Source organism: Eubalaena glacialis, chromosome 7, assembly GCF_028564815.1.
Source record: "Eubalaena glacialis isolate mEubGla1 chromosome 7, mEubGla1.1.hap2.+ XY, whole genome shotgun sequence".
Lineage (NCBI taxonomy): Eukaryota > Metazoa > Chordata > Mammalia > Artiodactyla > Balaenidae > Eubalaena > Eubalaena glacialis.
The window spans coordinates 38537627-38557415 of record NC_083722.1 but is presented as its reverse complement, the minus strand read 5'-3'; the positions used below and the strand labels follow the sequence as shown (position 1 = coordinate 38557415).

Here is a 19789-nt window from a genome sequence, read left to right as displayed (position 1 = left end):
CCTTACCTTTCATCATTCCATTTTACCCCTTTTCTCTAACACTCAAAATACACTCTACTACCGACATGTCCATTACCTTCTAAAAAAGGACAATATCTAAATAAAATTCCCCAATTATATTACAATGTGGAATATCTTTCAAAAGTTTTTTAAAGCATTTATTTTTCTTTTTAAAGTAATTTAACCTTAATATTGATATTTTCCCAGGAAACCAAATGGATACATTTGCAAATAGCTCAGTGTGAAGAAAATATATTTCAGCTCTTGGGTATGACTGGCCTCTAGCTCCAAACTTTTCCTTTAAAAAATTTTGTTAGCACAAAAAACCCCACAGAAACAGAAGACAACACAAAGAAAATGTTTGCCTTAATCACTTATTCTAAGGCAAACACCCTTGTAACTACCACCAGGTCAGAAACAACTTCCCTACCTACCCTTGGAAGCCCCTTCTGTAGTCACTTCCCAGTCACAACTGTTTCACCACCAACAACGGCAGCGAATAAGTAACCATTATCCTAACCTTTACAGTAAACATTTCACTTCCTTTCTCTTACATGGTTTTACCACCCAAATGTTCTCCCATAGACAGAATAGTTTCCTCCCTACACACATATATACACTTTTTAAAAACTTGAGATATCTTTTGTCTTTTTTTTTTCAACTTTACAATTTTTCTCCTGAAGAAAAGAGGTCTTTTGACCTGTAGAGTCTCCTGCAGTCAGGACTTTGCAGATTGCATGATCACGGTGCAGTTCAACATGTCCCTCTGTTCTCTGTTTCCTACGAATTGGCAGCTGGATCTCAAGTCTAGACCCGATTTAGGTTCGATCCCTGTAGCAGCATTTTAGGTGGTGGTGTGGTCTTCCCTCAGGAGGCACATAATGTCTAGTTCTCTCTCTTTTTATGATCTTAGGAGCTGTTGATGCATAATGCCTATATCTATTAATTCACAGGGGTTTGCAAAAGTGGGATATTCTATCATTTCTTTTTTACTTAATAGTGGAATATTTTGAGGTAGATTCACTTCCCCTTATCTCCTATTTGGTTACCCAAATAACCAAACTTAACTTTTTTAAGTTCCCTTAGAGGAGAGATCCTGCAATCATCATCTGTGTAACTCTCTTGGGGTCCTACACCTTTGGACTGTGGCTATATGTTTGTTGAATTTGCAGATGAAACAATCCCTATAAATGAGACTAAAAGGCATAGTGAAGTTTTATGTAAAGCAGATGTACATTAATAAAGATTTAGTAGAAAATTCCAGCCACTAGAAACTTAAAATTCTTGCTTCTCTGGTTGATTATGTACTCAAGGTCCAGTCTGTTTCCTGCTGGTCATAAAGCTTTGTGACTTTCATGAAGAGATTGTTAATGAAGGTGAACTGATGAAAGTGAAGTGAAAAAGATTCTTGTGAATCTACTTTGGGTCAATATACAGGGTTCTGGCCCCCCTCTAAAAGGTCAAAAATTAAATAATTTACATCTGTATTTATATTTCATCTATATTTGAGCACAATTTTGGACTTCCAAACAAAAGTGATTATTCTTTCAAAAAGTCTCATTTGACATGTCTGCAGTGATCTAGAGATTATACAACCTAAAGCATTTTAAAAATTGTTTTTGCAAGTGTAATTATTTTGAGAGAGTTAAAAAATCTTGGGATTTTGGGGTTGTTTTTATATTTACTACATATGAAGTAGTATGCAGAAAGGATAATTAGTTTTTTATATGATAATTGATAATAGCTATTACTTTTAAAATATTTTCATTCTAAGATAAGTCAACCTTAAATTAGTTGGTTTGTGTTAACAGCTGATGACATTTAAGGTGCCACCTGGAAGTGCTCAGTTCACCTGGAAGCAGTTAGGTGGAGCGGCCGAGCAAGAACTTTGGGGTCAGATGGTCTGAGTTCTCAGCCCACCAGCACCACTTAGTAGTTTAATGACCTTAGTTACTTTACTTGTTTATGTCTTGTTTTCCTCATTTGTGAATCTGAGTAGTAAAATCTATCTCCCAGGTGTCAACCAAAAAATAATGCAGGAGGCCGCAGATAAGAAAAGTTTATTTGGGGTCTTAAGAATTGCAGTTGGGGAGACACAGATTTGGGTAACCCTAAAGGAGTGTTCCTGGGAAGAAAAAGAATCAGGGGCTTATAAAGACAAAAAGCCACGAGGTTGTTAAAAGTTGCCTTGCGAGAACTGTGATTGACTCCCACTCGAGTCATACAATATTTGTTCTTAAGGAATCATGAGTTTTTTTAAGGTAAGGGTCCAATAAGTAGACAGACCGTCAGGAGTTTCTGTCAGATGCTCTGGATTACTTCATCAGGTCAAAAGGTCAGATTCCATCCAGACCAGCCATGCATAAGTCACACTTCCTTAATGGCCTCCTGGCTCCATTTTAGAGAGCTCTCTTAGCAATACCAACTTCATTTTGATTTTCCTTTCACACAGGGCTGTTGAGAAATTTAAGTCATGTGAAATATTGGGAAAAGTGCTTTGTAATATTTACTGGTAGTAGATGTTGTATTTAAGGAACTTAAATAACTCAGTTAATCAAATAAACTGAATTGGCCATTATGACAATTGAAAATTTCAGGCCTCCCAATTTGACATTAGAGAGGTTTCAGCTCCAGGGACTTCCCTGGTGGTCTGGTGGGTAAGACTCCACACTCCCAATGCAGGGGGCCCGAGTTTGATCCCTGGTTGGGGAATTAGATCCTACATGCATGCTGCAACTAAGAGTTTGCATGCTACAACTAAAAGATCCCACTATGCCACAGCTAAGACCCGGCGCAGACAAAATAAATAAATATTTTTAAAAATAATAATAAAGAAAGGTTTCAGCTCCAGATACATCTGAGAGATTCAGATTTTGGAGATGCATTAAATTAGAAATAAAATGGTAAAAATCAGCATACACCTCTGCTTTCTGTGACTCTACATTTTTCATACTCCATCCCCTTGATGTCTACCCAAAAAAAGTACCAGGACTGATATGCTTTTCATTATATGAGATTAGAGACAAAAATAGAACCATTTAGTCTTAACGACTGATTAAAAGACACAGTAGTTAGCCTAATTCTCCAATGTTGGGGACAGATTTTTATATATTACAAATCTGCAGAGAGAACCCCTTCCAGAAAGGAAGAATTTGTTTCAAGAACTGTCTTGCATGAACATCAGAAAAGATTTTTCTTCCATTTGACTCAGAGGACGTAACGTTGTACTTTATAGAAATGGAAATAAAGGCATTAGTTTGAATAATTCCCTATATTACTTTGGTTGTAAAGTTTGGATCCTATAACACATTCAAATTGGTTTATATTTAGTTTTACTATTGAACACTGTGACAGAGACAATGCTGTGTTCATCAAATCCTTTTTCTTGTTCATTTTCCCTCAGCACACAGGAAGTTATACCTCCTAGCCTTCTTAGAGTCAAGTCAGGTTTGGCCGGGTGACTAGTTCAGGCCAATGAAATGTCAGCAGAAGTGAAAGGTCCACATCCGGAGGAGGCAAAGAAAAGCCCTTGCAGGATTCTCCAGTCTAGCTCTTCTGGCATCCCTGATGTGAAACCTCGTGTTGGGTTGGCAGAGCCAGGGATGGAAGCAGCTGGGAATGCTGTGTCACCACGTGAAGGTGAGCTGCCCTGTAGAGTCACCTGACCTACTAGTGACCTACAGGTGATTAGTGCAGCACCTAGCCCATCCTGATTCAAACACAGTACTGGATGTTTTACAGTCATTGTAAGTGAAGTGAAAGAATAGAAATGGGGACTGACCCTCTACACCTCTAAGATAAAATTACAATGAACAAATTTATAGCTTCAGTTTTTTAAAGTTGTTGCCCTTAATGAGGCAATTTTACTATACAAGTATCTGGCAACCATTTGCAACCTACTGGAATGAGATATTTTCTTATATTCCTTCCATTTCAAACCTAATCATAATCATTAGCCCCAAATTAGTTTTTAGACTCTTAAGTAATGAAAGAGAAGTCGACTCAAAATTTAAGAAATCGTGCTATTATTAACTTAATTGGTTTTCAACAATTTTAAAACAAAATAGTTTGCATAATGAGTATAACTTTTTATTTAACTAGTATAACTTTTTATTTAACTAGTATAACTTTTAAAAGTACAAAAACCAGTAGAAATCATGACAGAAAGGACTGATGCTATGTCTTTCCTTTTACGCTTTATAGGTCGTGGACTATACATAGATAATTTTTTGAGTGTTGAAATATTTTACTAGTAACAACCAATTTTCCAATAATTTGCTTCAGGTTGATTAAAAATGTGTAATTCAGCTTTGTTTGCTGTACTATGTAGTTTCCTTAAACTCAAGGTTTGAGAAAAACGTGGAGTTTTCCCCCCTCCTCTAGGTCAGAATGTATATCTAGGAGAAGGATTTCCAAGCAAAAGGTGTTTAAGGAACTCCATTATTCTCACTACCTCCTCCCCCCAAATGTATGTAAAGATCCGGGCTCCATAATTTTCTAAAAGCATTGGCTGTCCCGGGGCTGCGCGAGCTTGTTTCACAATTCAGATAACTACTAACTTTTCCGTTTCAGACTTCTAATAATTGCAAGAGGGTATCCGCAGCTCAGAAATCGATCTACCGTGGCTGTGCAGCGGTGAGAGCGTCCTCCGTGGGACGGTGGGGCGTGTCGGGAAGGAAAAGGGACACCCTGCTGCGCGCGGCCCAAGGGGCTGGCCGGAGCCCGGCCTTCCCGGCGTGCCCCGCGCGCCGAGGGGGGACTCTTAACGTGAAGCGCCGGGTGACTCAGCCGCGTGGCCGCGCGGGCCGGGGCTGGGGCTGGGGGGCGCGCGCCGGTGCGACCCGGGCGGTCCCAGCGGCGGCTGCTCGCGGCGCCGTGTGCGCGCGCCTCCCGGGCGGATTCGGACCCCGAGCGTGAGAGCGCGGCAGGGAGCTTCAGGTAAGTGGCGGCACGAGACCGTTCGCCTCGAAGACCCGGCGGGCCGAGTGCTGCAGCGGGCCTGGCCCCGGAAGGTGCCTTTGTGTCGGGGGTAGGGGGCCGACTCCTCAGGACGCCGACTCCTCAGGACGCCGACTCCTCAGGACGCCGCTCGGGCGGCAGCCCGCCGGGTCGGACCCCCAGTTTGAAAGCCCGCGGGGCTACAGTCATCTCGAGGCACAACGTTGGCTAATGGGTTCCAGGCGCCAGTTTCCGTGCTGAGGGTAAAGCTAGGTAATCCGGGGAAGAAGGGGGGGTCGCCTTGTGTGGAAATCGTCAACACAGTCGTGGGGACAGCTGAAGTATAACTTGACTTTCCTGCAGGCCTTTGGTGTTTTTAATCCCAACAGAAGAGAAATGATGAGAGCCCCGGAGTGTTTATTGATAAAACATTTGCAGACGTGTTTTTTCTGGCAGTTAATTGAATTCATTAAAAATTAGGTAGTTGGTCGGACTTCTCGCTCTTTGCACCCCTGCTTCAGTCTTCCTTCTCTGCCACCCACAAATTACTAGCTTTCATCAGTGCCTCTGAGTGCAAAAGAGCTGGGGGAGCCTGAACTGGTAATTTTCTTTTAAATAAAACCTTACTTTTTATAGCGTTCAGTGTTTTCAGGTTTACAAGCCTAGTTCTGCACTATCAAAAAAAAAAAACCTCTTCTATTTTGGAGTTTGTGATTCTTTCTGAAAATTCCTGGATTGATCCGATTTATTTTTAAACGAGAAACCAGTGAACAACCTAACAGGATAAACAGACTGTGAGGAACTGTTTAACCAGTTTATGAAAATGCATTTTCCAGGCCCTTTAATTGTGCCCCTGTTAGCTGTTAAAACAACTAGCTGCAGCTGTTACCTGAGAAATTAAGGTTCTTTTTTTTAATGGTCCCCCAAACAGTGTTGTAGTTATAGCAGTTGAATTTGAAGAATCCGGTTGAAGAACTCCACCCTTAACTCCTCTTCCCCACCCCCCGACCCAAATTCTGGGACAGTAGTTCTCAAACATAAGTTTGCTCTTTAAAAGTACCAACACCCCTCCCAGAAATTTTTTTTATAATTTTTAAAATTGTTTATACAATTTTTAAAGGTTACTTTCCATTTACAGTTATTACCAAATATTGGCTCTACTCCCCGTGTTGTACAGTACATCCTTGAGCCTTACACCCAATAGTTTGTACCTCCCACTCCCCCAGCCCTGTATTATTCCACCCCCAGCTGGTAACCACTTGTTTTTTCTCTGTATCTGTGAGTCTGCTTCTTTTTTGTTATATTCACTGGTGTGTTGTATTTTTTTAGATTCCACATGTAAGTGATATAATACAGTATTCGTCTTTCTCTGACTTTTCACTTAGCATAATGTCCTCCAAGTCCATCCATGTTGCTGCAAATGGCAAAATTTCATTCTTTTTTTATGGTTGAGTAGTAGTCCATTGTGTGTGTGTGTGTGTGTGTGTGTGTGTGTGTATTCTACATCTTTATCTATTCATCTGTTGATGGACACTTAGGTTGCTTCCATATCTTGGTAATTGTAAAGAATGCTGCTGTGAACATTAGGGTACATGTATCTTTTCCAATTAGTGATTTTGTTTTTTTCAGATATATAGCCAGGAGTGGAATTGCTGGGTCATATGGTAGTTCTGTTTTAGTTTTTTGAGAAACCTCCATACTGTTTTATGTTTTCCATACAGTGGCTGCACCAATTTACATTCCCACCAACAGTGTACGAGGGTTCCTTTTTCTCCACATCCTTGCCAACATGTTTTATTTGTGTTCTTTTTGATGATAGCTGTTCTGACAGGTGTGAGGTGATATCTCATGTGGTTTTGATTTGTACCTCTCTCAGAAATTTGATTCTAGAGATCAGTGATGGGTTTCCGAGTCTGCATTTTAAGCAAGCACCCCCTTCCTTGGTCTGTTATTGGTGATCCAGGGACCACACTTTGAGAAACACCAAAATAGGGCTGGCCTGAGAATTTTTAGAACTGCCCAACTTCCTTATCCCTTTATTGATTTACTCTCCCCTGCCCCCTAACCAATCATAAGCCAAGAAGATCTGACTCTTTGGAAGGAAACTTTAGAAAAGATAGTGCTTTCTTGGACTCTGACACCAGGGTAGGAAATACTTTCATACATATTATAATATTGCCTTAGAGATGGTCCGTGCCTGTTAATCTGTCCTTTTACCTTCTGGGAGCTGCTTCCAGTAGCATCAGCTTATAAGTTATGCCATTAGGCCAAATCTTCCCCCCTCCCAACTAATTTAGTCTCCTTCCCCTTAGAACCAGGACAGCCAATGCCTTGTATTTACCATTGCCTTGAGCTCTCAGATTTCCTGGTATGTAGCAGTACCAGTAGCATTTATGAGGGCTTTCAGGTCATCTGAACATTAATTCAGTCATCAGATACCACAGTAATGCCTGTTTTGTGCAAAGCACTGTAGTAGGCCATTTTAGCAACAACATTGCAAAGATGTTACAGAGTTGCCTTGCTCCCTTGAGGTAGATATGAGGGCTGGATAACCTCTGCTCTCAAAGCTTTTTGTTTCTTAGTTCTTCTTCAAATAGATGTGTAGGGATGAGATTAGAGTTAGACTGTGTGTTTCTGACTTTTTTTCTGTCTTTGGTTTCTTCTTGGCATCTCATTTTTCTTACTAATCTTTTCTGTTGATTCACAAAATACCATGTCTTTCCTTCTATAGCCCTGGGCTTTCCGATTATTGTGTCTTCCTCTGTCCCTGAATCTGAACATGCCTACTCCTCCTTGGCTAACTGGAGTAAAAAGTTTAGGGAAATTGTTGGCATACTGAATGATTTCTAGTTGGAAGACCCAGAGTCATGGAAATATGAGGCTTAGAGCTATAAGGGAACCTATTACAAATTTATCTATTGCAATCCTCTTGCCCTTTAAGATGAGGAATCTGAGAGATGAGACGGCAGAGTGAGGACTCCTGGCTCCTAGCCCAGTGTTCTTTCCACTAAATCATCTCAAGAAAAATGCTTCAAAAATGGAAAAGGTTTAGAGAAGTTCAGTTATAAGTAGATAAAGAAAACTGAGAGACTTTCACATGAGTACAGAAGCAGTATTTGGAAAAATGGAGATTGAAGGAGAGTATGTTCTAACCACATAAATCAGGAAGAGTGGGAACACTAAAATAAGGAACTCTGAAGCTTGGAATAAGTAGTAATAGAACAAATAAGAGCAAATGGTTATCTTGTAATCCCAAGAAATGTTGTGAACTTGGTATTTTATTTTTAATTCGGTAAAGGTTAAAGTAAGTACATGGGTGAATTTTTATTAAATGTTAGATGTTTGAGCAATGTCCAGAATCTTTTGAAGTTGTCGGATAACTGTACTGTTGTCCTTACCTAAGTTATTAGGTATCTCTGTGGGAGACAGAATATAAGACTGATCTAACTGCTAATCTGATTCAATATACTTCTTATGAGAAATGAGATTATTGGAATAGTATATGCATTTCTAGAATCATAGGAAGGAAAGAAGTACGGATGAAAGAAGAGAACCCTTTGCTATTTTTGCTTAGAGTCCCGAAAGTAGACATTGGTTTTTGTTTTTTTAAATAAATTTATTTATTTATTTATTTTTGGTGGCATTGGGTCTTTGTTGCTGCGCCCAGGCTTTCTCTAGTTGCGGCGAGCAGGGGCTACTCTTTGTTGCAGTGCGTGGGCTTCTCTTTGTTGCGGAGCACGGGCTCTAGGCGCGCGGGCTTCAGTAGTTGTGGCATGCGGGCTCTAGACCGCAGGCTCAGTAGTTGTGGCACATGGGCTTAGTTGCTCTGCGGCATATGGGATCTTCCTAGACCAGGGCTCGAACCCATGTCCCCTGCATTGGCAGGTGGATTCTTTTTTTTTTTTTTTTTAATTTTTATTTTATTTAATTTATTTTTTTGGCTGCGTTGGGTCTTTGTTGCTATGCGCGGGCTTTCTCTAGTTGCGATGAGTGGGGGCTATTCTTCGTTGTGGTGCGCGGGCTTCTCATTGCGGTGGCTTCTCTTGTTGTGGAGCACGGGCTCTAGGCACGCGGGCTCAGTAGTTGTGGCTCACGGGCTCAGTAGTTGTGGCTCATGCGCTCTAGAGCGCAGCAGGCTCAGTAGTTGTGGTGCACGGGCTTAGTTGCTCCGTGGCACGTGGGATCTTCCCGGGCCAGGGTTCAAACCCGAGTCCCCTGCATTCGCAGGCAGATTCTTTTTTTTTTTTTTTAAACATCTTTATTGGAGTGTAATTGCTTTACAATGGTGTGTTAGTTTCTGCTTTATAACAAAGTGAATCAGTTATACATATACATATGTTCCCATATCTCTTCCCTCTTGCATCTCCCTCCCTCCCACCCTCCCTATCCCACCCCTCTAGGTGGTCACAAAGCACCGAGCTGATCTCCCTGTGCTATGCGGCTGCTTCCCACTAGCTATCTATTTTACATTTGGTAGTGTATATATGTCCATGCCACTCTCTCACCCTGTCACATCTTACCCCTCCCCCTCCCCATATCCTCAAGTCCATTCTCTAGTAGGTCTGTGTCTTTATTCCCATCTTGCCACTAGGTTCTTCATGACCTTTTTTTTTTTTTTTTCTCCTTAGATTCCATATATATATGTGTTAGCATATGGTATTTGTTTTTCTCTTTCTGACTTACTTCACTCTGTATGACAGACTCTAACTCCATCCACCTCACTACAAATACCTCCATTTCATTTCTTTTTATGGCTGAGTAATATTCCATTGTATATATGTGCCACATCTTTATCCATTCATCCGATGATGGACACTTAGGTTGCTTCCATGTCCTGGCTATTGTAAATAGAGCTGCAATGAACATTTTGGTACATGACTCTTTTTGAATTATGGTTTTCTCAGGGTATATGCCCAGTAGTGGGATTGCTGGGTCGTATGGTAGTTCTATTTTTAGTTTTTTAAGGAACCTCCATACTGTTCTCCATAGTGGCTGTATCAATTTACATTCCCACCAACAGTGCAAGAGGGTTCCCTTTTCTCCACACCCTCTCCAGCATTTATTGTTTCTAGATTTTTTGATGATGGCCATTCTGACCAGTGTGAGATGATATCTCATTGTAGTTTTGATTTGCATTTCTCTAATGATTAATGATGTTGAGCATTCTTTCATGTGTCTGTTGGCAATCTGTATATCCTCTTTGGAGAAATGTCTATTTAGGTCTTCTGCCCATTTTTGGATTGGGTTGTTTGTTTTTTGTTATTGAGCTGCATGAGCTAGCAGGCAGATTCTTAACCACTGCACCACCAGGGAAGCCTGGCAGGTGGATTCTTAACCACTGCGCCACCAGGGAAGTCCATCCCAAAGTAGACATTGTTGGATTGTTCTTGTATATTCATGAAAGTAGAATTAGAAATAGTAAGGACTTAGTAATTAGTAGACATTGTTATGTTCCAGACACTGTGCTAAATGTTTTTACATCCATTGCCTCATTTAATTATCTCCATTTTATAGCCAAGGAATCTAAGACACAAAGAGCTTAAGTTTTCCCAAAGTCATACAATGTGTAAGTGGCAGAGCCAGCGTTCAAATTTAAACTGACTCCAAAGCCATTACAATTTATGCTCAATAGTGCCCTCATTATACTTCATTGGGCAGTGGTTAAGAATGTGGGCTTTGGAGCCAATTTTTCCTGGGTTTAAGTCTTAGTGCCTTCATTTACTAGCTTGGATATTCATCAGTTTCTGTGTCTCCGAAAAAGAGGTTGTTATAGTACCTACCTCAGAGGGTCATTAGGATTGGGTTAATTCATGTAAAATGCTTTGATTTGCACGAGACTATTGTGAGTTCTCAGGAGATGCTGGCTGTTAACTGTTTTTTTTTTTAATATTTTAATTTAAGATATTTTCTTTAGATTCAGATTTCAGATTCAATATCCTTTTCCAGCATTGAAATATTAAGGCTTTTATGATAAGTATAGATATAAATTAAACTTTATCTCTGTTCTTACTATAACATGGGGGCAGGGCTTACTAACATTTTGGAAAGCATTGGGATGTAGTAGAAAGATCTGTGACATGATTTGGTTAAGAAGATTATTAAAGAAAGTTCAACTTCCTTAGAATAAAACAACTAATGATCTACACTTCTATATGAAGATCACAGTCCATACCTTAAAACCATGTAAGACACCTTCAGTGTGTTTGCCCTAAATTACTCTTTTTTTGCAGGAGAGGGTAAAATTTAATTTTTGCAGTTGTATCTGTGTATTAGTTTGCTAGGACTGCCCTAACAAAGTACCACAAACTGTGTGGCTTAAACAACAGAAATTTATTTTCCCACAATTCTGGAGGCTGGAAGCCCAAGTTCAAGGTGTTGGTGGGGTTGGTTTCTTCTGAGGCCTCTCTCCTTGGCTTGTAGGTGGCTGCGTTCTCCTCCCTGTGTCTTCACATGGGCAGTCTTCCCTCTGTCCCTGTGTGTCCTCATCTCCTCTACTTAAAAGGACACCAGTTGTATTGGATTAGGGCCCACCCTAATGACTTCATTTAATCTTAATCACCTCTTTAAGGCCCTATTTCCAGTCATATTCTGAGGATTTAGGGTAATGGACTTCAACATGTGAATTTTGAGGGAAACACAATTTAATTTAGCTCATAACAATCTGTTTAGGGAATTAAATGTCAGGTAATCTGAATGTTCCATTGTCGTTATTGTTGAGCGCCCTCTGACTTGGGATTCGAGCATCATCCTTTATCCTGTGCCTACCCACCTGTCCTACCTTCTACCTGTTCCTTAGAACCATGCTTGCTGTTGAGTACCCTAAGAAGCACACCATGCCTCCACATTAAGCCCTTGTGTTGGATTTAAAGCTACCAAGATTATTCTGTCATCCTATTGAATAATCTGCTTGAGAAACTATTTCATGTTTTTAACCTGAATTCCTAATTTGTCTTATATTCCTAATATTTCTTCTTTAATCTAGATGGGAAAATTTAAAAAAATTACCAAATCTCTTTAGTAATATATCATTTTCTTCTGAAACTTTAAAAAATTTCTTTTAAACTGTTCTAAGCTTTAAAAATACTCCAACATTTTCTTGAAGAGTTCCATGTTTTTACAGATACATTTTCCTTTCTCATTTTAAAAGTAATAACACATTCATTTTAGAGACTTTGGCATACTCAATAAAACAATTTTTAAAAATCACATATGATAAGCCTACAATTAAGGGAGAATAGTTGTTTATATTTTTAATCTTTTTTTCTATGACTGTATTTATTGTTTCAACCTGCCCTTTTTAAGTCTAGTTTATCTATACTGTTTCATGCTATTTTAGTTATTATTCTAAAACTTTTTTAGCCTTTCAACGTGGTGAATTATATTGATTTTAGAATGTTAAGTCAACCTTTGCCATATGTATTATCCTTTTTGATGTATCTGGGTTTGATTTTTTTAATAATTTGTATAGGATTTTGTGCTTATGAGAAAAAGTCATCTGTAATGCTTTTTGGTAATGTTCTTGTCAAGTTTTGGGTCAGTGTTATGCTGGCCTCAGAAAATGAATTGGGATATAGGCCCTCTTTTTCTGTTCTCTGGAAGCGTTTGTATAAGATTGATGTAATTTCTTCCTTAAAGGTGTGGAAGAATTTGCTAGTCAAGCCACTTGGTCCTGAAGTTTTCTTTAAAGGACGGTTTTAATTATGTAGTATGGTTCTGTGTAGTATTTATATATCATCAAAATAATCTATGTCATCTATCTATTTGTATATAAATATACACACATATATATTAAGCTGCTTATTGAAGGGAGTTGGTGTATACATTGTGGAGACTGGGCTAGGCCATCAGGAACGGCAGGCTGGGACTCTTGGGCAGGAGTTGAAGCTGCATTCCAGTCAAATTTCTTCTTCCTCAGAGAAACCACAGTTCTGCCCTTAAAGCCTTTCAATTGGTTGGATCAGGCCCACCCACATTATCTAGGATAATCTTCCTTATTTAAACTAAAATGATTAAAGACTTTAATCACATCTACCAAATACCTTCACAGTAACACGTAGATTAGTGTTTGAATAACTAGGACTGTAGCCTCGCGGGTTGCCGTATAAAACTGACCATCACAGCTTCTCTGCAGTCTTGGCTATCTTACTAGTTGTCTAATGCCTTCAAAGAGATGGGGTTTGTTTTTTGGTTTTTGTTTTCTGTTTTACCCATCCCATTCTGATGGATGCATTTTTCCAGGGCATAGGACTTGCCAATGCGTGGAAGTCACGGTGGGTGTGGGGAGAAGGCAGACTTCAGCTTGGCGCAAGGGAAAAAAAAATTTTTTTCCCTTGAGGATTGCTGGCCACCAATAGGGTGAGCTAAGCAAGAGATTCTTTATTTGGGGATATTTTTAGGTAGACTGGACTGAACTAATAAAAGTGTTTTTGTAGTCCTAGATGGAAGGTGATTGGGACCCAGATTTTTTTGAGATTTATGATTGGTAAAATTGTGGGGGGAAATTGGGAGCCCATCATCAGGTTGCCAGCCTTTTAGGACATTTAAAAAAAAATCTGACTATCATTTTCTGTCACCATTATGTTGTAAAAGAAAAGACATTTAATATCAAAAAAGAAGTAAAGATTTAATTTAGGTACCAAGAAAGCATTACACTAATATGTACCATAATTTTCAATTCACATTTTAATATTTTTGAAATCAGGCTATATCTTAAAATCATGTATGTATTTAATATAATAGTGCTTTCCTGAAACGCTGTTATTATATTGATGTCTTAGTCAATGTCAGGTGTCTTAGAACTGGGATAATAATTGTGTGTGTGTGCCCGCCCGCATGTGTTACATCATCTCCATTGTCCTCATTTTTGCTAAGAGTCGGTGAAAACTTTTGATGCTAATTGATACTGGTCCTTGAACCATCTTCTGACACAGTGATTTTGGATTGTCTCCAGAATTTTCAGTGTTTGTTCTATTGCTACAGTACTGATCCATGGATCTGTCCCCTAAGACCTTCCGATCTTTTCTTACTGTACCAAAACTTAGCTCTTTCTTATAAAATGGCCTACTGTATTGAGTAATACATTTAAAATTTTTTTAATTGCACTCCCTTGTACTGTTTAAAGACATTATTGCTAATAGTATATCTTTGGATATTTCCTGGAAGTTTGCCATTAAGTAATTTTAACAGCTTGTGTATCTCTTCCTATAGAGGGTTTTAGATAATAGCAAGCAGAAGAGTGCCCTGGACATTAGGGACCTCATATGTTGACTGGCTGTTTCTTAGGAGTCATGAGCTTTGCCTGGTCTGTTATGTACCTTGGATTGTTCCTAGCTTAAAGGTGTCGTTAGAATGACCATAACTAGTTGAATCCATCAAAAGATAGAAGCACCTGTGTGGAAATTACAGAATTTGGTCTACCCTGTTTTTAGGTAATAAAGTTGAAAGTTACAGCAGAATTAGGTAAGGTCTTAATTTGAACTCGGGGAACTCAGATTGTAAAATCAACCCCTATCTGGAGTTAATTGATTTTAGAGGTCATCTCAAAGCAACTATTTAAACAGAAAAGGTGCTAGGTGTGCCTATTACTGGCACAGAAAGGTCATATGTCCTGGCTCCAGATCTTGGGCTTGAAATCATATCTCCAAACCTGTGAAACTTACGTAGAATTCGTGAAGTAAATCAGACCTATAAGGAGAGGCAGCGCAGCTTAAGGGTAACATGCATTTGACTCTAGAGCCAGAAGCCTGGGTTTTGAAGCCTGGCTCTACTATTTATTAGTTATGTGACTGTGGGAACTTAACCTCTTTCTTCCTCAGTTTCCTCATCTGTAAATGGGGGTAATAATAGTACCTACTTCATAAAAGTTTTTTTTTTGAGTATTAAGTTAAATAATATTTATAAAGTACTTAGAATAATATGTAGCACATGATATATGTTCTCAGTGAAGTTTAAGTCCATCTGGACTTAAGATGGAATGTTTGTGGTGATTTGGCATATTGAAGAATCTCAACTGATTAATTTGATTCCAGTGTAAAATGTGTTCTTGAGTAACTGGGTTTAGATTTGATTATTAGTTTAAGGATGTAAGAAAACTTTGCATTTTGAAAGGGTGTTGCAATATTTAAGAACTTCTTGAGATATACTAGATTCAAAAGTTTACTTTTTTAGGATTTACTAAAGGTTTTTTGAGTACTTAAAGATTTGCTTGGGAGACAAAGTGCTAAAACAAGAAAAGAGAACATATTAAGATGATAAGTATAGTTTTAAATGTTTGGCAATGTCAAACTTAGGATCGTGGTTTTAGGGGATTAAACTATATTTGTCTTATTTTATATTTTAAACTGAGTAGTGAGTAAAAATGTTATCGTTATTTAAGTCTTTTTTTAAATAGGTAATTTGATAAAGTTGTAAAGGAAACTGTTTAAAGGCCTTTAGACAGTTATAAATTAATGTAAGGTCTTAAGTCTTAATTTAAATCCAAGTAACTATAATATAGTCTCTTCTGGCACAAAAGCTGTTCTTGGGCATAAGTTATATTGACAAAAAGGTACTAAGGGCGGTAAGTTAGGGATGTCAAGTAGAGAAGACAGGAAAATATATCCAAGCAGTTATAATCTTGTCACTACTGTCCTTGTGCTTTTATCTGCCAGCTTGCTAGCCTGGCCTCAGCAATTCATAGAGGAAAATGAAGGAGAAGGGATGTGGAATCAGAGGCGTTCCTGCCTTTCTGTGGAATTGGAATGCCCTCTCTCTCCTTTATCTCTTCTCTTGTTACGGCTTTCTTCCAAGGTAGAAATGAGGAAGAGAAGTGGTTCTGGCAACAGATATCTTCAGATGTTATGCCTTGCCCAACTTGTATAGTTTTTTTGCCTTAAATTCTATTTCCTAGCCTATTAATGTAGTTTCACCAAGTTCTTGGGTATTTCCCTTTTTTCCCCATCCTTTGTGTATTTTTCTGTTGGGTTAGTTTCATGCATTTTCATAAGCCCTTGAATATTGTGATAATAACTCTTTGTAAAAGTCTGTTGCAAATACAATTTTTCAAGTTTTTTTTTTTCTTTATAGGATTCCTTGCCATACAAAAGTTTAAAAAAATTTTTGTAGTCAGATTTGTCTTTCTCTTCTTTTTTAGCTTTTGGGTTTTTGGTCTTGATTTAAAAGGCCTCCCTAATCTAAGTTTGTAATCTCCTAGAATATTCTTCAAAAAGAATATTGTTGTGATTCAGTCTCTCATTCATGAGATGAAAGGGTATACCAGATGAGTTGTTCCCAAACATAGCTAGTCCACAGGATCAGCTGAGGAGTTTGTTAAAAATTCATATTCTTGGGACTTCCCCGGCAGTCCAGTGGTTAAGACTCCACGCTTCCACTGCAGGGGCATGGGTTCGATCCCTGGTCGGGGAACTAAGATCCCACATGAAAAAAAAAATTCACATTCTCAGATCCACCCTAGACCTACTAAATCAGAATCTCTGGGGAATAGGGCCCAAGAATGTTTTTAACAAGTTCCGCTAGGTGATTCTGATTATCAGCTAGACTTGAGAACCACTGGACAAAATAATCACTAAGGTCTCTTCTGATCCTAAAATATCACTTTTCTGTATTATGTAACTCGTGTGTTTCACATTCTCAACAACTAGGATTGTAAGCTCTTTGAAGGTAGGCAGGACTGTGTCTTAGGTACTACCCTTCTTGCTGTCAACCCACTGAGATCCTTTCATGCCTAGACAATTACAATAACCTCTTACTCTTCTAGTCCCTCTGTGATTGTATTTATCTTAAAGCAACATGTTGAACATGACACTTCTCTGTGTAAAAACTTTGGCTACAAGACAAAGTCCTAACTGTATTTTACTTTATAACTCAAGGCCTCCATAAGCTAGCTCCAGCTTGGTTTTCAACCTTATCTTCTAGGGCTGTTGTATACAGCCATCTAAGTTGTGCGTTGTACAGCTCCTTAAATGATGGTGTGCATGGGGTTCCCTGAAGTCGTATGGTATGGTGATTCTGATTTCTCCCACCCTTCACTCTAACCTGGTTGCTCTCCCCACCGCCCGCACTCCTTCATATAGTATAAAGCCTGTTCACGCTTACTTTCCTGCTTGTTATACACCATTCACCCTGTCTAAAATGCTCTTTCCTTTTTTCTCTATCAAAGTTCTACCTATTAACATCTAAGAGTGGAGTATTAAACAGCCATTAAAAAGAATGAGGACGACTTCTAATCACTCCTATGGAGTGAATTTGAGATATATTGTTAAGTAAAAATAGCAAAGTACAGGACTGGATATGGTATTCCATCTTTTGTATAAGAAAAAGAAGAATTAAGAATTTATATGTATATACACACATTATGCTTATTTCTATAAATAGAAACATGAAAGATAAACAAATTAATAAAACTAGTTATCTGTAGGGGATAGATAGGAAAATATTGGAGGGAAAGGGGAAGGGAGAGACACTTCTCTGAGCATTCCTTTTTTGTAACAGTTTAACTTTTGAAGAATGTAAATGTTTTACATATTCAAAAATTAAATTTAAAAATAATGAAAAATAAGCTATAATTGAGTGTTAAAAAAATGAACCTAAATTACAGGACATACAGAGAAAAAAATAAAAATAAAATAACTTGAACATAGCACACTGACTGTACATCCCTAGTGGGATATACTTTAAGGACAAAAAGAATTGACCCCCAAAAGACTTAAACTCAGTAGGTTTATTGTTAGTAATATTAACGTTATAATTTAAAAACTAGTTTATGAACCAAGATTTTCATTGTGAGAGAAAAGATATAGTACTAATATAAAGTAAGTAAAGAAAAACTATAATGTTGAATTTGAGTTGAAAATATCAATATAAACTCTTTTTTTTTTTTTTTTTTAATCCCCAACTTTGCTTCTAGACCATTTCAGGAGACGATGACATCTCAATAGCTATGAAGACACCTAGTGCTCAGATCCTGATTTATAAATGCTTTTGTCCACTAAAAGGAACAAAGACTCCAGGGAGGAATAGCTGATTCTAGGTCTGGGTCAAGGATGGTAAAAGGTGAGCTTAGAAAAATCTTGTACAAAATAAAATAGAATAGAATAGAATAAAATAAAATAAAATTCCTCTCACACACAAAAAAGAATAAAGCTGCTATGAACTTTCATTAAAAAAAGAAAAATCTTGTACAGGAAGTAGCCTCATCAGCCAATAGAATTAGGGTTAAATGACACAGATGAAGGCTTGAAGGGAACCATGTTAGCCATAACTGGGACTATTTATTTATTTAATTTGGTTGTGCTGGGTCTATTTGGTTGTGGCAGTCGGACTCCTTAGTTGTGGCATGTGGGCTCCTTAGTTTTGGCTCGCAGGCTCCTTAGTTGTGTCATGTGAGTTAGTTGCGGCATGCATGTGGGATCTAGTTCTCTGACCAGGGATCGAACCCGGGCCCCCTGCATTGGGAGCGAGGAGTCTTAACCACTGTGCCACCAGGGAAGTCCCACCTGGGACAATTTGAACCAAAAATTGGACAACTTGAAAAAAAATGATGGTAATGGATTGTTACAATACATTAGATTAAAACAAATCTTTGAGTTCATAATAATACTTAAAAGGAAGATAAAGGGAGAGTGAAGAAATAGTTTACTTAACAGAAGAATGCTAGACAATAAATGTAGGAGGAATGATAAAATTAGAAAGTTATCATTTTGTAGTCCCAAATGTAATAACTGATTCAGGCAAGAATCATCAACAGATGCTAAAACCACTGGGTGAAAAGTTATTGGGAGATAGGGTATTAGATCTCTCTTTACAATGGATAGACCTATGGTCACCACTTTAACCACATGATCAAACTTATCCCCTGTAGTGGGGTAGCCTGGCATTATGTGCCTCTGATGTGATGGCATTTGGAAGGACTTAGCTTTCATCTATACATGTACATATTCTTGTTTAAGAAAATTAAACTTGTATCTAATCACGTGGAAACAATCAGACAGATGTTAGAACTGACCTAGACTTTAATTTAAAAAATTTTTTATTTTTATTTTATTTTATTTTTTATTGAAGTATAGTCGATTTACAATATTGTGTTAGTTTCAGGTGTACAGCAAAGTGATTCAGTTATATGTTTTTTCAGATTATTTTCCATTACAGTTATTATAAGATACTGAATATAGTTCTGTGTTATATAGTGAATCCTTGTTGCTTATCTATTTTATGTATAGTAGTTTGTATCTGTTAATCCCATACTCCTAATTTATCCTCCCCCCCCTTTCCCCTTTGATAGCCATAAGTTTGTTTTCCATATCTGTGAGTCTGTCTCTGTTTTGTATATAGGTTCATTTGTATTATTTTTCAAATTCCACATATAAGTGGTATCATAATATTTGTCTTTGGCTTACTCAGTATGATATTCTCTAGGTCTAACCATGTTGCTGCAAATGGCAATATTTCATTCTTTTTTATGGCTGAATAATATTCCATTGTGTGTGTGTGTAGATATCTACCAGTCATCTGTTGATGGGCCCTTGGGTTGTTTCCATGTCTTGGCTATTGTAAATAGTGCTGCTGTAAACATTTGGGTGCATGTATCTTTTTGAATTAGAGTTTTTGTCTTTTCTGAATATATGCCCAGGAGTGGATCATATGGTATCTCTATTTTTAGCATGGAACCTCCATACTGTTTTCCAAAGTGGCTGCACTAATTTACATTCCTACCAACAGTGTAGGAGGGTTCCATTTTCAGACCTAGGCTTTTTTAAAAAGTCAATTTCATGTAAAACAAAACAATCCCCCCCAAATTGCGGGGGGGGGGGCGGTGGTATAGAATATGCAAGATTAAAAGACTCAGAACAACCAA

General features: G+C 38.2%; 1 protein-coding gene across 6 annotated transcripts in view; it reads left to right on the top strand.

The window, feature by feature from the left end:
* KCTD20 (potassium channel tetramerization domain containing 20) overlaps positions 1 to 19789 on the top strand; it is a 106202-nt gene that overhangs the window by 62401 nt on the left and 24012 nt on the right. For 3 of the 6 annotated variants that reach the window (XM_061196312.1, XM_061196307.1, XM_061196308.1), the window contains exon 1: positions 4817 to 4938. The exons of 1 other annotated variant lie outside the window; for it this stretch is intronic. The gene's annotated coding sequence lies outside the window, so the exon portion shown is untranslated. Of the gene's footprint in view, positions 1 to 4573; positions 4636 to 4816; positions 4939 to 17842; positions 17989 to 19789 lie in introns of those variants that run through there. 2 more of the 6 variants (XM_061196310.1, XM_061196311.1) reach the window with 2 other exon arrangements.